Source organism: Mus caroli, chromosome 12 (assembly GCF_900094665.2).
Source record: "Mus caroli chromosome 12, CAROLI_EIJ_v1.1, whole genome shotgun sequence".
In the NCBI taxonomy this organism is placed as follows: Eukaryota; Metazoa; Chordata; class Mammalia; order Rodentia; family Muridae; genus Mus; species Mus caroli.
Genome location: NC_034581.1, coordinates 25,284,910 through 25,301,372, shown reverse-complemented (window position 1 = coordinate 25,301,372; position 16,463 = coordinate 25,284,910). Strand labels below are relative to the sequence as shown.

The 16,463-nt window shown below is 46.4% G+C and overlaps 1 protein-coding gene across 2 annotated transcripts in view; it reads right to left on the bottom strand.

Moving 5' to 3' along the window:
- Positions 1 to 16,463, bottom strand: part of Eipr1 (EARP complex and GARP complex interacting protein 1) — a 117,917-nt gene that overhangs the window by 47,158 nt on the left and 54,296 nt on the right. The window contains exon 1 of one of the 2 annotated variants that reach the window (XM_029484737.1): positions 13,647 to 13,733. The exons of the other annotated variant lie outside the window; for it this stretch is intronic. The gene's annotated coding sequence lies outside the window, so the exon portion shown is untranslated. Of the gene's footprint in view, positions 1 to 13,646; positions 13,734 to 16,463 lie in introns of those variants that run through there. 2 annotated transcript variants of the gene reach the window in all.

Genomic DNA, 16,463 nt, shown 5'->3' with positions numbered 1-16,463 from the left:
ATATGCACATCCCCTCTGCCTCTACAGCCACCTGCATGCATATGCACATCCCCTCTGCCTCTACAGCCACCTGCATGCATATGCACATCCCCTCTCCCTTTCACGCCCCCCCCACAATTAAAAATAATAAAGAATCTTTTATTTGGCACTAAAAAGTTTAGTGTCAAATAATATTTTAACTAAAAACGTGGGGGGGGTGCTTAAACAAATAACATTGACAAGAAAAACCAAACAAATAAACAAATGGTGGAACAGGCCATGTTCATGGATGGAAGCTCACTCAGCACTGTGCAAAATTTATGGGGAGTAGAAATTAAGAACTTGCATGAGAGTTGGACAGTGATGGCTCACACCTTTAATCCCAGCACTTGGGAGGCAGAGGCAGGCAGATCTCTGAGGTCTAGTTCAGCCTGGTCTACAGTGAGTTCCAGGACAGCCCAGGCTACACAGAGAAACCCTGTCTCAAAAAACCAAAAAAAAAAAAAAAAAAAAAAAAAAAGGATATCTACTCACCAAAACACATTATTATTTGAGCTTCATCAAAATAAAATACAACTCCATTAAAAATGAAGCAAAACAATGGAGGAAAAGCAAAATGGGGAGAAACATTGTACTACAAAGAACTCACTAAGTACTGTATCCTATAATAAAACAGCCAGCACATTTTTAAAAATGGGTGTGAGACTGAATGAGACAATTCAGCAATGAAGATGCATAGATGGCCAGCATGTTCCAGGAACGATGCTCCACACCTTCAGTAATTAGAGAACTGCAAAATAAGATTGAAGACACACCACGCCCAGCAGGACAGCAAATGCCTAATGCAAAAAGAGACAACTTTGAGTTGAAGAACCAGATCTCTCATGGCCGAAGAGTGAGAAAACAGCACACACACTTCCAAAACACCAGATGACCCAACAATCGCCAGCTTGGAAAGCCTGCTTAAGCTTTAACTTCCAACCATCTGGTAGTTAAGCCTGGCCCTTCCTCTAGTGGCCGTGTGTAGACTGCTGCAGCCATATGTCAGGAAAGGCCTGAGCACAGTGATGGACCAGAGGAGAACTGAGAGGATGAAAATGAGGTGGCTCGCCCAGGGGTTCTCCAACAGCAGTGTTCCTGCCTAACGCACGTGCACATGTGTGTAAAGACAGATACATTGAAGTGGGTGAGAAAGAGTGAGCAGAAAGCTGAGAGAAGGCGGCCTTGACCTGGGCTCAGCTGAGCCAGTTTAAACCGGGACCCCACTGACTACAGAGACAGCAGCACAGGGGTGAGGAGTCTTCAGTCCTAGAACAGTATACACCATAAAAATCACTGCAGGCCACACCCAGAATCACCTGCCGCCATTCACTTGAACGGTTAATCACTGGGCAAAAGGTAACAAACACCTAGATATGTGGGGGCCTGCGCAGAAAGATGTGTGCTCATATTACCAAGTGGAGAGCCAAGATGTCACCATGGACATAACTGGGGACCAAATGTCAAGTAAAGTCCTGAATTTTACTTACAGAAGACTCCTTGGGAGTGGGCCACTCTGTGTTATCTCGACAGTCCATACATATAAAACGAGATCCACAAGAATAGCAGTTTGAGGGATGTCCATGGCTGTGGCCTGAGCAGTCAGAGCTTCTGAAACTGCTGGCTCCCCTCATACTGCCAGAGGGTAGTAGAGACTTAAGCCTACTCCCTCCCAGAAAAACAAAAAGGAAGGTACAGTCTTCCATAGAGCTGTGTCTGCCCCCCTACAGCCTCTGGAATATAGTCTGAGGCCTACAGACAACCTCACAAGACATCACACTGACCAGTGTTTGGTGACATCATGCTGACCGGGCAGGTGGAGAATGCAGAAGGCCTCAAGGGCAGGAGATGCAGCCACCCAGGGACAGGGACCCGGCACTTCTGTCAAGGTTCAGAAGGTCAAAAGAAAAGCAGAGAAATTTCTCCATGGAAAAGGAGACACAGAGCTGGGTGGCCCTACTCTACAGCCAGCCCAGCATAGGCACAAGAGGCTGCCAGTTGAGGACCAGAAAAGCCTTGTAGAAAGGTCAGAGAGAGAGGAGATGACCCCGTCACGTCCCATCTGGAGGCCCTGCAGTATGGAGCACGTCAGTGGAAGAAGCAAGCACAGGAAGAGCCCAACACTGCCTTCAGATCCTGAAGCAAGGCCTCTGTCTCCAGCAGAGTCTCTAATCCTTTGGAGCACAGCTCTGACCATTCTGCTGGGCTAAAGGTGGTCTCCAGGACATGAGCCAACATGTGCCCCATGTCACTCATGAGACTAGCACCAGTTCTGAAGCAAGGCAGGTCAGGAATATACGCCCAGAACCAGGCTGGACCAGAGAACATGCAAAAGCATATAGCAGAGCCTGGCCAGGCCTGACATGACCCACTGCCCCCATGCACACAGGGCTGGGGCCACCCGCATACAGGGTCTTAGGAACCGACACACTTAGTGGGGGAAGAGGAAAAGGCAGAGCTGGTGAATTAGTAGGGAGGGTTCAGCTTAGAGGTAAAACCTAAAACTATACAACAGGTACTAGCATCCATTCTTAGGAACTGCTGACCAGACAGACAAGGAAGAAACTACTCAAGACAAGACATAAAACACTGTTCTGTCCTCAAGCCATGCAAGCATGCAAGCCTGGAGGGATAGTCAGACTAGAAAGAAGAGATACACCAGACACAAGGACTAGATATTCACCTGGTGACAACTGGATGTTCCAGGCCCCATCAACCATCAAAGAGCACTCTCAATTCTCACTGTAACCAACACCTACTCTAGGCTTGAGTGTGCCCCTGGGCTCTGAGCCAGTCAGTGCACTGATGCCCCCAAGTACAGAATCTGAACAGGGAAGCCACTGAAGTACTGAGTATGCAGACTGACCCAGGAGCCACTGCCCCCATCAATAGTGGTAACCTTTTCAAAGATAGTCAGGCTCTACAGAGGGGGACCTAGCATCGCTTTAGCTGTGAGCCAAACATCACTGCCCCAGCAAGTGGCAGGGACAGTGTAGCATCCTTACTTTTAGTTATTAGAAACTGCATGTATTTATGACAGATAATACATGTTCTGAATTGTGTAAGCCCTGAGATAAAAAAAAAAAAAATGGAACCAAATTAATATAAGCATTACTTTACAACCCCTAAAACCTACTCCTTTACTGACTTTCAGGTAAACAACAGATCACATATTGTTTGTGATCTATTGGTCACCATGAACCTTTCCCTCTTGTGTTAGTGAAATCTGAGTCTTTCGACCAACATTTCCTTTTGTCCCACCCCAGCCACTGGTTAACCACCATCCCCTTGGCTGTATGGCTGGATAAAACAGGATAATGCAGAACTGTTCTTCTGTCTTTGGCTTGTTACACCCAGTACAAAGTTGCCCACACTCACCCAAGGTCTCATTAGTTTCTCAGGCTGAGTGGCATCCCACTGTGCATCTACTTTCCCCAGCCGCACTCACAGCACAGGCCTTCTGCCCGCCTTCCCCTCCCCTTCCCTGCCTTCCCCTCCCCTTCCCTTCCCTCCCCTCCCCTCCCCTTCCCTAAAGCATCAGTTTTCTATTATTTCTCATGAGCACTTCTCCAGTGTCCTGGCCTACCTACACACGCTCACAGAAATCAACAGGTGTGGTCATTCACACATTTAATCCCAGCACAGAGGGGAGGGGAGAGGGAGAGGGAAGAGGGGAGAGGGGAGAGGGTCTCAGGAGAAGGAGGAGAGGGAGGTCAAGGGATAGAGAGATGTCTCGGCCCCACAGTTCCAAGTTTGACACCCAAAACCCAAGGACAAAACAAACTCTAGATAAAATTTCCTCTGATTTCCACAGGCATGCTGTAGTGCACCCACTCACACTCTCAGACACACAATAAATAAAACCCGATTGTTAAAAATGACAAACTACGATATGCATGAGAGATAGCACGGAGTACTTCCTTCCTAAGCCCAGGTAGCCTCGCTTAATGTATTTTCCATTTCCACCCATTTTCCTCAAGTGTTCATAGAAAAGCAAAGACTTTTAATGTTTTCCACCATCATCCCTCAGCATTTATCTTTCATTGCTTGACTCTGAAAACTGCTGCTTGAGTTGCTGACGGAGTCTCAACCAAAATCATTCAAAGTGAGGCTGGAGAGACAGCTCTGCAGATAAGAGCACTTGCTGTTCTTGCAGAGGACCCGAGTTTGGTTTAAGATCCACATCAGGCAGCTCACAACCACTCCAGCTCTGGGGGATCTGACACCCTTTCCTGGCCTTGAAAGGTACACACATGGCATACATAGATAGACACAGACACTGGGCACACACACACATATACACACACATAAATACTTTTTTTTAAAAAAGGAATTAAAAACCACTCAGTGTACTTTGGCTGGGGACTAGGCTAGGGGTTACAACAATTTTAGAGAAATCCTGCATGTGCTTCTGCTCTTCTATACTATGTAGCTTTTTCAAAGCTGCCTTCTTAGCATTGATCATGATGATCATGAAACCAAAATACTGATCAACTTTGAAAATTTCGAAGATGCTCTAATATCAAGTATTCAGTCAATATTCAATTCTCTGTGTAAAATAAATAAATAAGTACACCCACCTCATATGTGGGGGTTTTTCATCTTTCTTTTTTTTTTTTTTTTTTGGTTTTTCGAGACAGGGTTTCTCTGTGTAGCTCTGGCTGTCCTGGAACTCACTTTGTGGACCAGGCTGTCCTCAAACTCAGAAATCCGCCTGCCTCTGCCTACTGTAGAGTACTGGGATTAAAGGCGTGTGCTACCATGCCCAGCTGGTTTTTTAATCTTTAATATATTAAATTGTACATACACCAAAGAATTGTTTTAAAAGCAATTTCTTTATGAATGTGAAACGCTTGATATGCGAAACTACTTCATATACCTAAGGTAGCATATATATTTCTTAGGCAAAAGGGGGGCTAAAGTGGAAAGGTACAGCAACCTTTCCCCCAGATGGATGTGAACAGCGAGGCAGTTAGCAGAGACACCGCTGGAAGGTGGATGCCTAGGGCTGGAGGACAACACTGTGTCTGACCAGTTTCTTGGTGCAGTGGACACAGCAAACCTTATCAGACACTTTCCAAATGTTGCAAATCAGCATTTCTCACTCCCAACACCAAACTGCCAGCCCTGAAACCGTACACAGGAGCAACACTGCACAGACTGAGCAGCGAGTATTTAGTATGTATGAATATGCATGCAACAATAAGAATATAAAAGGACATATCTGAAAGAGAGCAAGGAGGGGGTGTGCGGAATAACCACTGGAGGGAGGAAAGGGAAAGAAAGAAAGAAATGTTGTGATTATATTATAATCTCAAAATTAAAGGAGAAGTGTTGGGAAGCAATACGTTTCTCTAAAAATTAGTAAGTAAAAAAGCAAAAATGACTGTCAAGTATATGTAAATTTATTTTGAAAAATTACAACTTCTGTTTCAAAGCTTATACTGAAATTTTAATGGGTTCAAGAATGTCCAAAATTACTCACAGAAAGATGTTAACACACAAACATACCAGGGAGACAAGAAAGCTGCAGGTGTCTCACTCCAGCAGCAGCTGCCAGCACCATGGCCCTGGAGATAAAACCACAGCTTAATGAGAACTGTGGTGCCAGTCCCAGGAACTAGTGGGCACGACAGGAAACTCTGCATCCTCAGAAGCAGGTGAAATTTAAAGTAAACAGAGCTAAGCAGGAAATACAGGAGGGATGCCACAGAGACACACAAATTGGTTCTGAAACTCGGAGGATTTCCATAGCTGCATGCATCTCAGCAGAGCAGTCAGTGCACATCCAGTGGATATCAAAGAAGCAGGGGTACTTTCAAGGAGGAAAGCCCACCTTCAGAAGCAATGGGCTCTAATAACCAGGGAGGCATTGATTGGGCTTTTATTTCTGTTCTAATACGTGCCTGAAATAAGGTGCTATCATGTAACCACCTGGGCAAGAGTAATACTACCATGTCTAGGAGCTTGCAGAGGGCACCAGGCACAGATGCTGTATAAAACAAAGCCTTGGCATGGCACAAGAGATAAGGTCTGTGTGCAAACGAGACAGCATACCAGGCACAGCCTCTGGACAGAAGCAGGCCACCACAGGAAACAGGATCTGCATAAAACCAAGCACTAGGGCACTAGACCTTCGCCCTATATACAGCTAAGCTTGGGAGCCAGGCACAGCCTCTGTACACAAGCATATCATAGCACTGTTGCACACCGCAACTCTGTCATGTTGATACAGAGCCAGAGAGCCACAGGATAGCTAAGCTAGAAAGGAATTCAACTGTCACTCAATAACCTGACCTCTCTATTTTAGCAATGAGGAAACTGAGGCTAGATGCAGGTAACCGACTCTTCCAAGTTCACAAGGTTCATAATATTACCAGCATCGGGAATAAAATAGAGACTCTTGCCTCAGAAAAGTCCACTGCTTTAAAAGAGAAAATACTAAGTTATGTCTTTAAGACCAATTTGATGCTTCTATTTTTTTATATGAAACACAAGAGCTAAAAGCACTTAATGAGATAAAAAGATAATCAGGGCAAAATGAATGGAAGAGGCATACTTGAGACGCCAACTGTATCCATGGAGTGTGCTGCATGCTGTAAGGGATTAGAGTCAAAAGGCTTAGAGGAATTCAAAGGAGATTAGAGCCTTTGTGGGCTGAAAAGCAGCTGCAGCCAGCTTGCTAAAGGGCTAACAATGCCCTGGCTGGGGACGTGGTGTGATCCCCAGCTGGAGGAGGAGGAGGCTTCCACGGCTGCTGCATAATGAGGGGATTCAGAGTCTAAGGGCTATTTTTAGAGACTTCAGCCACCTCAGCATCTGGTGCAGACCAGGCAGGTGAGTGAGACGAAATCCAGTCGAGGCAATCACCTGACACAGGCACAGATCTTGGTGTACATTGAGTGCTTTGGCACCTGAGATTAAAAATACATTCTCCAGTGGCCTCCACAGTACACTTCAGAGATGTGGTCACATGCAGAATGCACAATAAGTATGAGGGATGCACAGACTGACGCTAGAGAGGGGACAGGGCTGTAGGTATCCCGGCATGGCACCAGGTCTGTCCCCTTGTGTGGCACTTGTCCCTCTCCAGGAAGATGTAATAGGGCACAGACATCTCTCAAGTTTCTGTGCAGGTGACAGGTGCGTAAGTTCTGCTCACAGTGCAAAGACTGCTTGGGAAGTGGGTGTGACAGAGAAAGGCTGTTGTCAGCAGTACAAGAGTTCTACCCAGCAGCTCTGCTGCACTCGAGCACCACACGATTCACTGCAGGTGCCAGCAGAGCACTGTCCTAAGTGGTCAGGGAACAGCCTTGGCCTTTTGCTCCATTCTTCACCTGAGACAAGTCACATAGCAAGCCCTCAGTCTTAGGAGGACCCCAGTTCTCTCAGAGAAAAGAAGTAGCTAGACCTGTAAGCAATGCCTCTAGGACCATGGACTCTGCCAATTCCTACAGACTTGAGCACAGACTACACATAGGTCTGTGCTCAAGTGGGACTGCAGGGCTCTGTCTCAAATCCAGCTCACAGAGGCTTAGCCCAACCTGCACTTACTTCGCTGATTCCTAAGTGTGTATCAGAAAAGATGGCCCAGTCAACAGCAAGGCCAATCCTTTCTCCCTGGCAGCATCCCATCTTTGGTATGCAGGAGAGCCAGTCATCTGAAGGGGGACAGGAAAGTCCCAAGAAGTTTAGCTTAGAAAAATGCCAGTCGGGCTGGTGAGATGGCTCAGCGGTTAAGAGCACCGACTGCTCTTCCAAAGGTCCTGAGTTCAAATCCCAGCAACCACATGGTGGCTCACAACCATCCGTAACAAAAATCTGATGCCCTCTTCTGGAGTGTCTGAAGACAGCTACAGTGTACACACATAAAATAAATAAATAAATCTTTTAAAAAAAGAAAGAAAGAAAGAAAAATGCCAGTCAAAGGCACCAGACATTCCATCATGGGTGGCACAGAGCAAGGCCCCCATAACTCATGAGCTGGCTGCTGCCTTCTTTCCCAGCCCCAAGGCAGAATCTGTTGACCTGAGCACAAAGCCTGTAGAGAAAGATGCAAATAGCCAGGTTCTCCAGCAGGGGGTGCAGTCCAGGTGTGCCACAGCTACACAAATGAAAGCAAGATTTAATATTGAGATTGATGCTGCCCTTAATTATCACCAGAGCAGTTTGAAAGGGTCCTCAGAGCCACCTATTACCTAGCAGGGTCAGGTACACACACATGTCCTGCTACAGACTGTATCAATCCTTGGGTTCTCCACAAAAGCTGGCCAGAGGCTGAGAGAGTGAGTACTAGTCAAGTGTGGCTATTATGTATGTCCATAAGTTAAGATTGGCACAAAAGGGCACGAGACAGAATGTGGGACCATGTGGCCTTCAAGCCTCAAGTATTGACTCTTTGGCCTTTCCAGCTGCTGTATCCACATCCTGTTACCAACTTCCAGCTTCAGGCAGTAACCTCACTAGCACCCTCTGTTCTGTACACACTGCAGAGGGCATACTGCTCATAGGAGAAACACTGAATGGAGACTGTAGGGAGAAAGGCTAGAACAATGTGGGCCATTAAGTGGGTCTCTATCCCAGGCCTCTCTGTACCCTCTGCTTTGGTCTACACAGTTATTCCCAAGCCTCTCTACACAGAGACAGGGTAGATAGCTTCTTGTCCACACCAGCCCTAGAAGGCCTTGTATCCATTCCCACTGGTGGCTGCCAGGGGGGCTCCCAAGCTTCTGCACCCCGTGGACTTTTGGAAAGCGGTCAATGGCTTGCCCAGAAGAGGCAGACAAGCTCTGGATTGTTCTGGCCCCAGGTTCTTTGCCCTCCTGGACCTGGACGACACTACTCCACAGGCTCAGCACTGTCTCAAGGTGCCTTTTCCTCAGGTATCCTGGCATGGTACTAAAGTCCCCTTCTGCACGAGAGTAGCTACTTTCCTCTCTAGTAATTCTTCATTGAACTTTCCTGTTTACATTGCCTTCTGCTTTGCACCCAAACCAGAACACACAGACCAGCAGGGGTCAAGCCCTCATATTACCTGGTTAACAGCAGCCACAGGGAGAGGAGGGGTTCCTCAGATGCCCAAGGAAAACAGGTCCACAGGGTGACAAGAAGGCCCCATGACGTTTCCAGCACTATTATAATTGACCTGGAGCAGCATGGGGCACTTTTGTCACTAAACAGCCAACTACTTGTGGCCTTTTTGGGTCTGGAAGGTACCACTTGACTTGCTGACAGTGGAGCTCCACCCTGCGGCCTTCAAAGCTGGTAGCTATGCTTGAATCTTAGCAGTCAGCATCACACTGGCATCCATAGAGTCAGGGAGCAAACCTGGACACCTTCAATGGAATAAACACAGCCAGATGCTGAGGTCTTAGAGCCAAGTAGTGAGTGTCCCTTACACATACCTTCTCCTGTCAAGGAACAGTCCAAGCCAGACGTGGCAGCAGACACCTGCAACTCTAGTACATGGGAGGCTATTGGCTGATCCAACCCTGGTCCTACTGAAAGAGAAGAAACTCCACAACACAGGGAGGACCATGTCACACGGTGAGTGCGGGCAACCCTGTTGGCCATAGCACAAACAAACACAGCCACCTACTCCCCAGTGGAATTCTCATGCTCTATAAGCACTGTCACTTCAAAAAGGTGGTGAAGGAGTATGCTCAATCAATCGGGACTCTCCTACACAATGCCCTGTGTCTCTGCTTACTGGAGAGTCCTGAAGCCTGAGACTAAGAAGGAACCCTCCCTCAGCTTTCAGAGATATTCTTCCAAAATGGCTCTAGCAGCCATTACATAGGAGGACTGCTGAAAGAGACTGAAGGCAAACCCCAGGAGACAAAAGCCAGAGAGACAACCTGGCCACCCACACTCTCCAGACAAAGAGACAGTTGAAAACAGTGCCCCCCCACCCCCCCACTGATAGGCAAGCTACTTGACTAAAGCATGGACAGTACAGACCTGGCCCATGAAGAGCATTTATGACTATACAGCAGGCCCCAGGAAGCCCTGCTCCAGCCCTGCTCTGCTGCTGCCAGCTGTGCCTAGGGCCTCAAGTGCACTGCCTATGCGCCACGACCCTTGGTGACTAAGATCTGTGTTGCCCCAGAATCCGCCAGGATGAAGGAGTCCCCACACGCTGGGTGAGGAGGCCCTTCTTTCTAAAATAGTCAGTATGGTTTCTAGCTGCTACTGATCAAGCTGGCTATCTTAAACAGAAGGTGGCCCTGCACAGACATAAGTCATTCAGAGGATGGTTCGACTGGCTTGTGTCTAAGAGGTCAAGGCATGTCCAGGTGAAAAGGACCGCTAAAGCAGCTTGACATCCCCAGCTGAAGGCTAGGGACACATGCAAAGGATTAAAATTAATTTTATCTTAGTGTGCTCAACAGTTTATTTTAGTTATCAACTAGCAACAGAGTCTAGGACTTCTGATGTTAGCAACACTGACAACAATTTGACATAAAGTTACTGCTGTACTGTCCACAAAGTTACTAGACAATGCATTAAATACATAGCTTACTTCCAAAAGACACAGAGACCATCACCAAGAGCAAAGACTAAAGCTAATCAGAAGAGCCAAGTGTGAATACAGCTTCCCTATCAGTACTGATCCATCTTGAGACCCCAGGACTCAAACACAGCAGTAAATTAAGCTGCAGGCACACAGAGACAGTAGGGACTGAGACCTCTGTGACAACCAAGGCTCCCAGAGTAAAGCCCGAGCTAGGAAAGACGACTCTCGGCTGCTACTGGAACCATGAAGAGCATATTTATCCCCTACATAGACACCATTTTCTATTCTGAGGAAGTGTAACTTAAATGGGTCTTTTAAACGTTTGATTTGGGAGATGGGGTGCACAGAAAAATGGCTCGGTGGTTACTACTAAACTTGGCGACCTGAGTTCAACCCCTGAAACCCACGTGGTAGAAGACAACTGATCCTACAAGTTGTCCTCTGCCCTCTGTACACAATCTGTGCCACGCATGGAGTGGCAGCATACCATGGCATGTGTGCACACCCCACACACCCCAACAGCACATTACAAATCAATACTTATTTCTTTGAGTTTGTTTTCAGAATCCCCCAGCAGGAACTCCGAGTCTGAGGTAATAAGTAGCAGAGTGAAGAGGAGCAAGCAGTCTAGGGCTCCAGTTGCCATTTCCTGGCAAGAAAAGGCAAAGGCAATCAGGCAGCCCTGGGGAAGAGGCTGGCCTTCGACCCACAGCTCTGGCAACCTAAGGTGGCCCTGAGGATTACAGTGAGCTGCTAACTTCTGCTTCATGAGTGGTCAGCAGTAGAGAGGAAGTTTGTCTTGACTTCCGCATCTAAAGCTGAGGCTGAGCACCATCTAAAGAGGGAGAATAAGCGGAGCTACTCTGAGGGCCTGAGGAGAGAAGCAATCATAAGTTAGGGCCTGTGGGCAAGTCTGTGGGGCACTGCCTTGATTAGACTAATGCAGAAGGGACAGCCCACTGTGGCTGGTGTGTGGCTGGTGTCACCACCAGGCAGGTGGCTCTGGGTGGTATAAGAAAGCAAGCTAACTAAGCAGGCCATGGAAGAAAAAATAGTAAGCAGCATGGCCTCTGCCTCAGCTCCTGCCTCTAGAATCCTTCCTTGCGCTTCTGCCCTGGCTTCCCTCAGTGACAGACTGTAACCTATGAGATGAAGGAAGCCCATTCTTCCCCAAGTTGCTTCTAGTCATGTATTTATCACAGTGACAGAAGCAAACAGGAGAGGTGGTGAACACTGACTGTCAACCTGACAGGATCTACAAGGGCCTAAAGGATAAGCCTTGGGGCTTGTCTGTAAACGAGTTTCTGGCCTGGGTTAATTGAGACAGACTGGCAGTGCCACTCCACAGACTGAGATCCTAGACTGAATAAAAAAGGAGACGATGAAGTGTCTCAGTTCCTTTTCTAAAACATGATGACCAAGACAACTGATAGAAGAGTTTATCTGGGATTTATAGTCTCCAGGGTTAGAGTCCATGGTGGAAGAACAAAGACATGAGGGCAGGAGTCTATGGTCACTTACATCTTAAATCTACAAGTAAGAGGCTGAGAAACAAACACTGGGAATGCCACATTTTGAAGCCTCAAAGACTGCCCTCAGTGATACACCTTCTCTAATGAGACCACACTTCCTAATCCTTCCCAAACCACTCCACCAACTGACAACCAAGTATTCAAACATACGAACGTACGGGGGCCACTCTCATTCAAACCACGTGAGCTGAGCGCTCATCACTCTGCTTTCTGACTGCAGATGCAGTGACACCAGGCGCCTCACACTCCTGCCACCTCGCCTTCCCCATCACCAGGGGCTGAACCTCCAGGTGGAAGGGGCTTTTGTTGGGGGTTACTGCTATTGCAGCAGTTTGTTTTCTCCACTATGGTACAGGGGATTTCCTTCGGGGAGGGTATTCAGTCAAAAGCAACTGATACAGGAATCAAGTACTCAGTGGAAGAAAAGGCACAGTGAGGAATGACATCAATAAAGCACACCAAAAAGAAGAGATTATCAGATGGAAAACATGGAAATGGAAATACTAAACTCAGGTGTCAAAAAACAAGCAATAATGCCCAATTAAATTTGAATTTTACAGAACTACTGGCTGTTATGGTAATGAGTAAAACAGTCATAAAAGTAAAACAGGCAAGACCAGAGCATCTAAAAACTCTGGGACACAGTCAGGATACCAGACCTAAGAACCCAATCCTAAGAAGTAGCTGAGATAAAAACTAAAGACATATAAAATATATTCAATTAAATTAGAGCAGAAACGTCCCAAAATCTGAGTTAAGAGTTTAAATGTTCTTCCTTTTAATTATGAGTATAGGGAGGAGCCGTATGTGAGTGTGGGTGTCCACAGAGACCAGATGGGTCAGATGCTCCTGAAGTTAGAGACAGCTGTGAGCTCCCCATCATGGGTGCTGGGGATCAACACCAGGTCCTCTGCAAAAGCAAGCAGGACATGTTCTTAACAACTGGATATCTCACCGGCCCTAAGTGTACAGGTCCACCACCTTAGATGTTTCCATCATCTCTATAAAAGAATAATGATGGATCAAAGGAAAAAAACCAGTAAGGATCCCAAACCACAAATGAGAAAGCTCAAGACTGAACTCCTGCCTCCTCTGCTCACCTGGCCCTCCCTGAAATGTACTTACCTATGGTCCTGCACTGCTTCTGAGAACAATCACTTACTTATCTTCACATTTAGTGCTTGGTGTGATCTATTGACCTTTTAACTAATTTTAATTTAAAAAAAAAAAGAATGTGCTGGAAATGCAGTGTCTTAGGTGGAAGGATCTGCTGATGACAGAGCTTGGAAGCTGAATTAGTCCTCTGGGCCTTGGCAATAAGATGACCTTTAGAGTCTCCCCAGTCTGACTCCTGACCCTGAGTAATGCATCCCTGGATGGGCACTGTATACTTTCAGCTATAGTACAAGAGACACACACAACCAGGCTCCATACTCATACTCTTCTCTCAACCTCTCAATCCCCTCTATTCCTCTCCCTCCCTTCCTCCTCCTCCTCCTCCTCCTCTTCTTCCTCTTCCTCCTTCTTCTCTCCCTCCCATCCCTTCTCCCTCTCCCTCTGCAGAGAATTGAAGCCAGTACCTTCTGAAGTATCTTCCAGTGAACTGCAGCCCCAGGCCCTGGCAGGCAGCTTTCCCGAATCTGGGGAGACGTGTGCACAACAGATCATGAGCTACTGTTGCCCTTGCTGCTATGTAGAAGTAATAACTCTGCTTCGCACAAAAGAAGGTGAGAGGGAAGAAAGGGGGGAGGCTGGGAGAGAGAGAGAGAGAAACACCCCAGGCTGTAGGCAGCCCCAGGCATTTTCCAGAACCCAGAATTCACTGTGGCTGGAGGAACACACCAAGTCATCCTCAAGCCTGTGGAGGCAGAGCAGCCTGTTGGGAGCTGATACGTGATAAAACTCACAAACAAAATAGAGCCTGAGTGAGAGCTGGCCAAAGAAAGGACAGAACAGAACTGCAGCCCAGTGACCTCAGACCCCACAATGACCTCAGACACCACAATGACCTCAGATACCACAATCTTAAAGACATTCAAGTAAGTGATGGAATACAAATGTGAGGGAGTAACAATACTGCCAAATTTTAAAAGAAGCCTTTTTGGATTTTTGTTTGTTTGCTAGAATTAAATGAATTATCTAGAAATAAAAATGACAGTTATTTAAAAAAAAAATCTCACTTGGCAATTAACAGCAGTTCAGAAAATCCCTGCAATTCAAACTGACTGGAATAAAGATGTCAAGAAAGCATTGGACACAGCACAGGAAACTGAGGAGGTGGCGCTGAAGAAACAGGGTGCTGTGACAGCTGCCACACAGTTAAGTGGGGTACAAGGGAAAATCACATGACACCGAGGCCAGAAAGCTTTACAGAATCTTAAGAGAGAGAGAGATACAAATTCTCTGGGTCGGAGAGTAGGACAATTTCCAACCAGCATAACTAAAAGCAAAGCCATCCCTGGGTTACCTACAGAGAAGTGCAGAACCTCCAAGGAACAGCAAATCTGAGCATGGCAGACCTGGTGAGAAGCCTGAAGCTGGTTTCTCTAGAGGAACAATGAGGTCTAGAGCAGTGCATTCCGGGCTGCACAGAGGGTGTCCAGTCAGCAGAGCAAGATATTCAAGAAACATGGGCTTTACCTGTGCCCACAATCCCAGCACATACGAGACAAAGACAGGAGTTCTCAGGCAGCTTAGGCTACATAGGGAGATCCTGTCTCAACCCTCCCCACCCAAAGAAAACTACAGGCTTTCTCAGGTTATCAGAAGCATGTGAAGACCCTCTGAAGGCAGCTTCTAAGACACCCAAAAAAGAGGCAGCATGACCCCAGAAGGAAGGTCTTAAGTTACAACTAAGAAAGCCAATGCAACAACTGAGATGGCATCCAGACATGGAGGATTGTGATGCGAACGGTAATTTTAATTCTGCAGAATTTAATTGATGAAGGTGAGATTTAAAACCTGTTGAACAATGTATGGGGTGAGGGTGCAGAGGCATTCTTGCTTTTTACACTGTGGGAAGGAAGGCAGGGACTATTTAACATAAGTTTTATGTTCAATATAAACAATGAACTTCAAGAATAACCACTAAAAGAGCCAAAACCACCAAGTGACTATAGAGCCACAAAGTGCTTCTTTAAGGCTCACCACCACTCAAGAAACCAGAATAACAAAGCTCACATAACATCAGATGAGAGAAGTTCCATGATCGCCATGCTGTAATAAGCTAAGTGATCAGCTACAGACTGCCAGACAGATTTGTAAAACCTAGCACAACACTAGGCCAGGAGCTAGCTCTGAGGGAAAGGACACTTTGCCTTCAAGCCTGAATTCCCCAGGCAGTCCCAGGAGCCCACAGGCACAGGAGGAGAGAGATGATCCCTCAGTGTCATCCTTTGGACCCCCGGACAATACAAACACAGTAGATAAATAAATATTTTTTTTAAAAGTCAGTGAAACTTTCTTTTCGAAAATTAACCCTAAAACGTAACGATATAGACAGCAAACAGGAAATGATAAAGAATTAGGAACAGTCGAGATGTTTTAGGGCATAATCAAAGTTTCAATCCACTAGAATTATACACAAACCCTTTAAAGATAATTCTGATTTCATTTAATTGTGAGACGGTATCATGATGTAAAGCCCCCATGTTCTCAATCCATCTCCTTTCCTCTGCCTCCCACATACTGGGGTTACAGGTGCGTGTTTCTGAACTTAACCTTAGTTTACATGTTTGATAAAACTGTAACCAAATATGTCACAGGAAATGAGAGAGCCACTAAGACTTCCCTTTCATTAACTGAGATTCGATGGGAAAACTTAAGGCTTTACAAGAATTAAACACAACTTTCCTCAAACATAAATATAACATACAAAGAGTCATAAATAAAGCACCAAAAACTTCAAACACTTGGCAGACAACCACATTTTATTTTTCATGAGTGTCTCTACCATGGGAAACAGATTCTACATAACGTTGTAATTTGAAAACCACCAGGAAAGATTAAGAGACTGGGGAAATCTTTTATCTTCAAAGATACACCTTGCTCTAAAAGGCCCTAGCAAACAGAGCTGACCATGGAAGCCAGAAAGAAGCCATTACCTCGAAGTGTGATCCTGCCGTCCTTAGACACCTAATGCCAGCAGCACAACTGAAGACAAGGCAGCTGCACACAAGGACAGAACACAAGCAGAGCTGGGCTCAGAGCCCTAGCCAGATGTGAGCTGATACCACAGCATCCTCGGGTGCCAAAGACCTGTCCCAAAATATCAGGGCAAGCAGTGAAAGGATCACACTAGACTAAGGAAGACACTCACCTGGTAGACAATACTAGTACTTACATATTTTCAAGACAAATGCACTCCATTTTCAACATGGCCATTTAGGGTGAGGAGT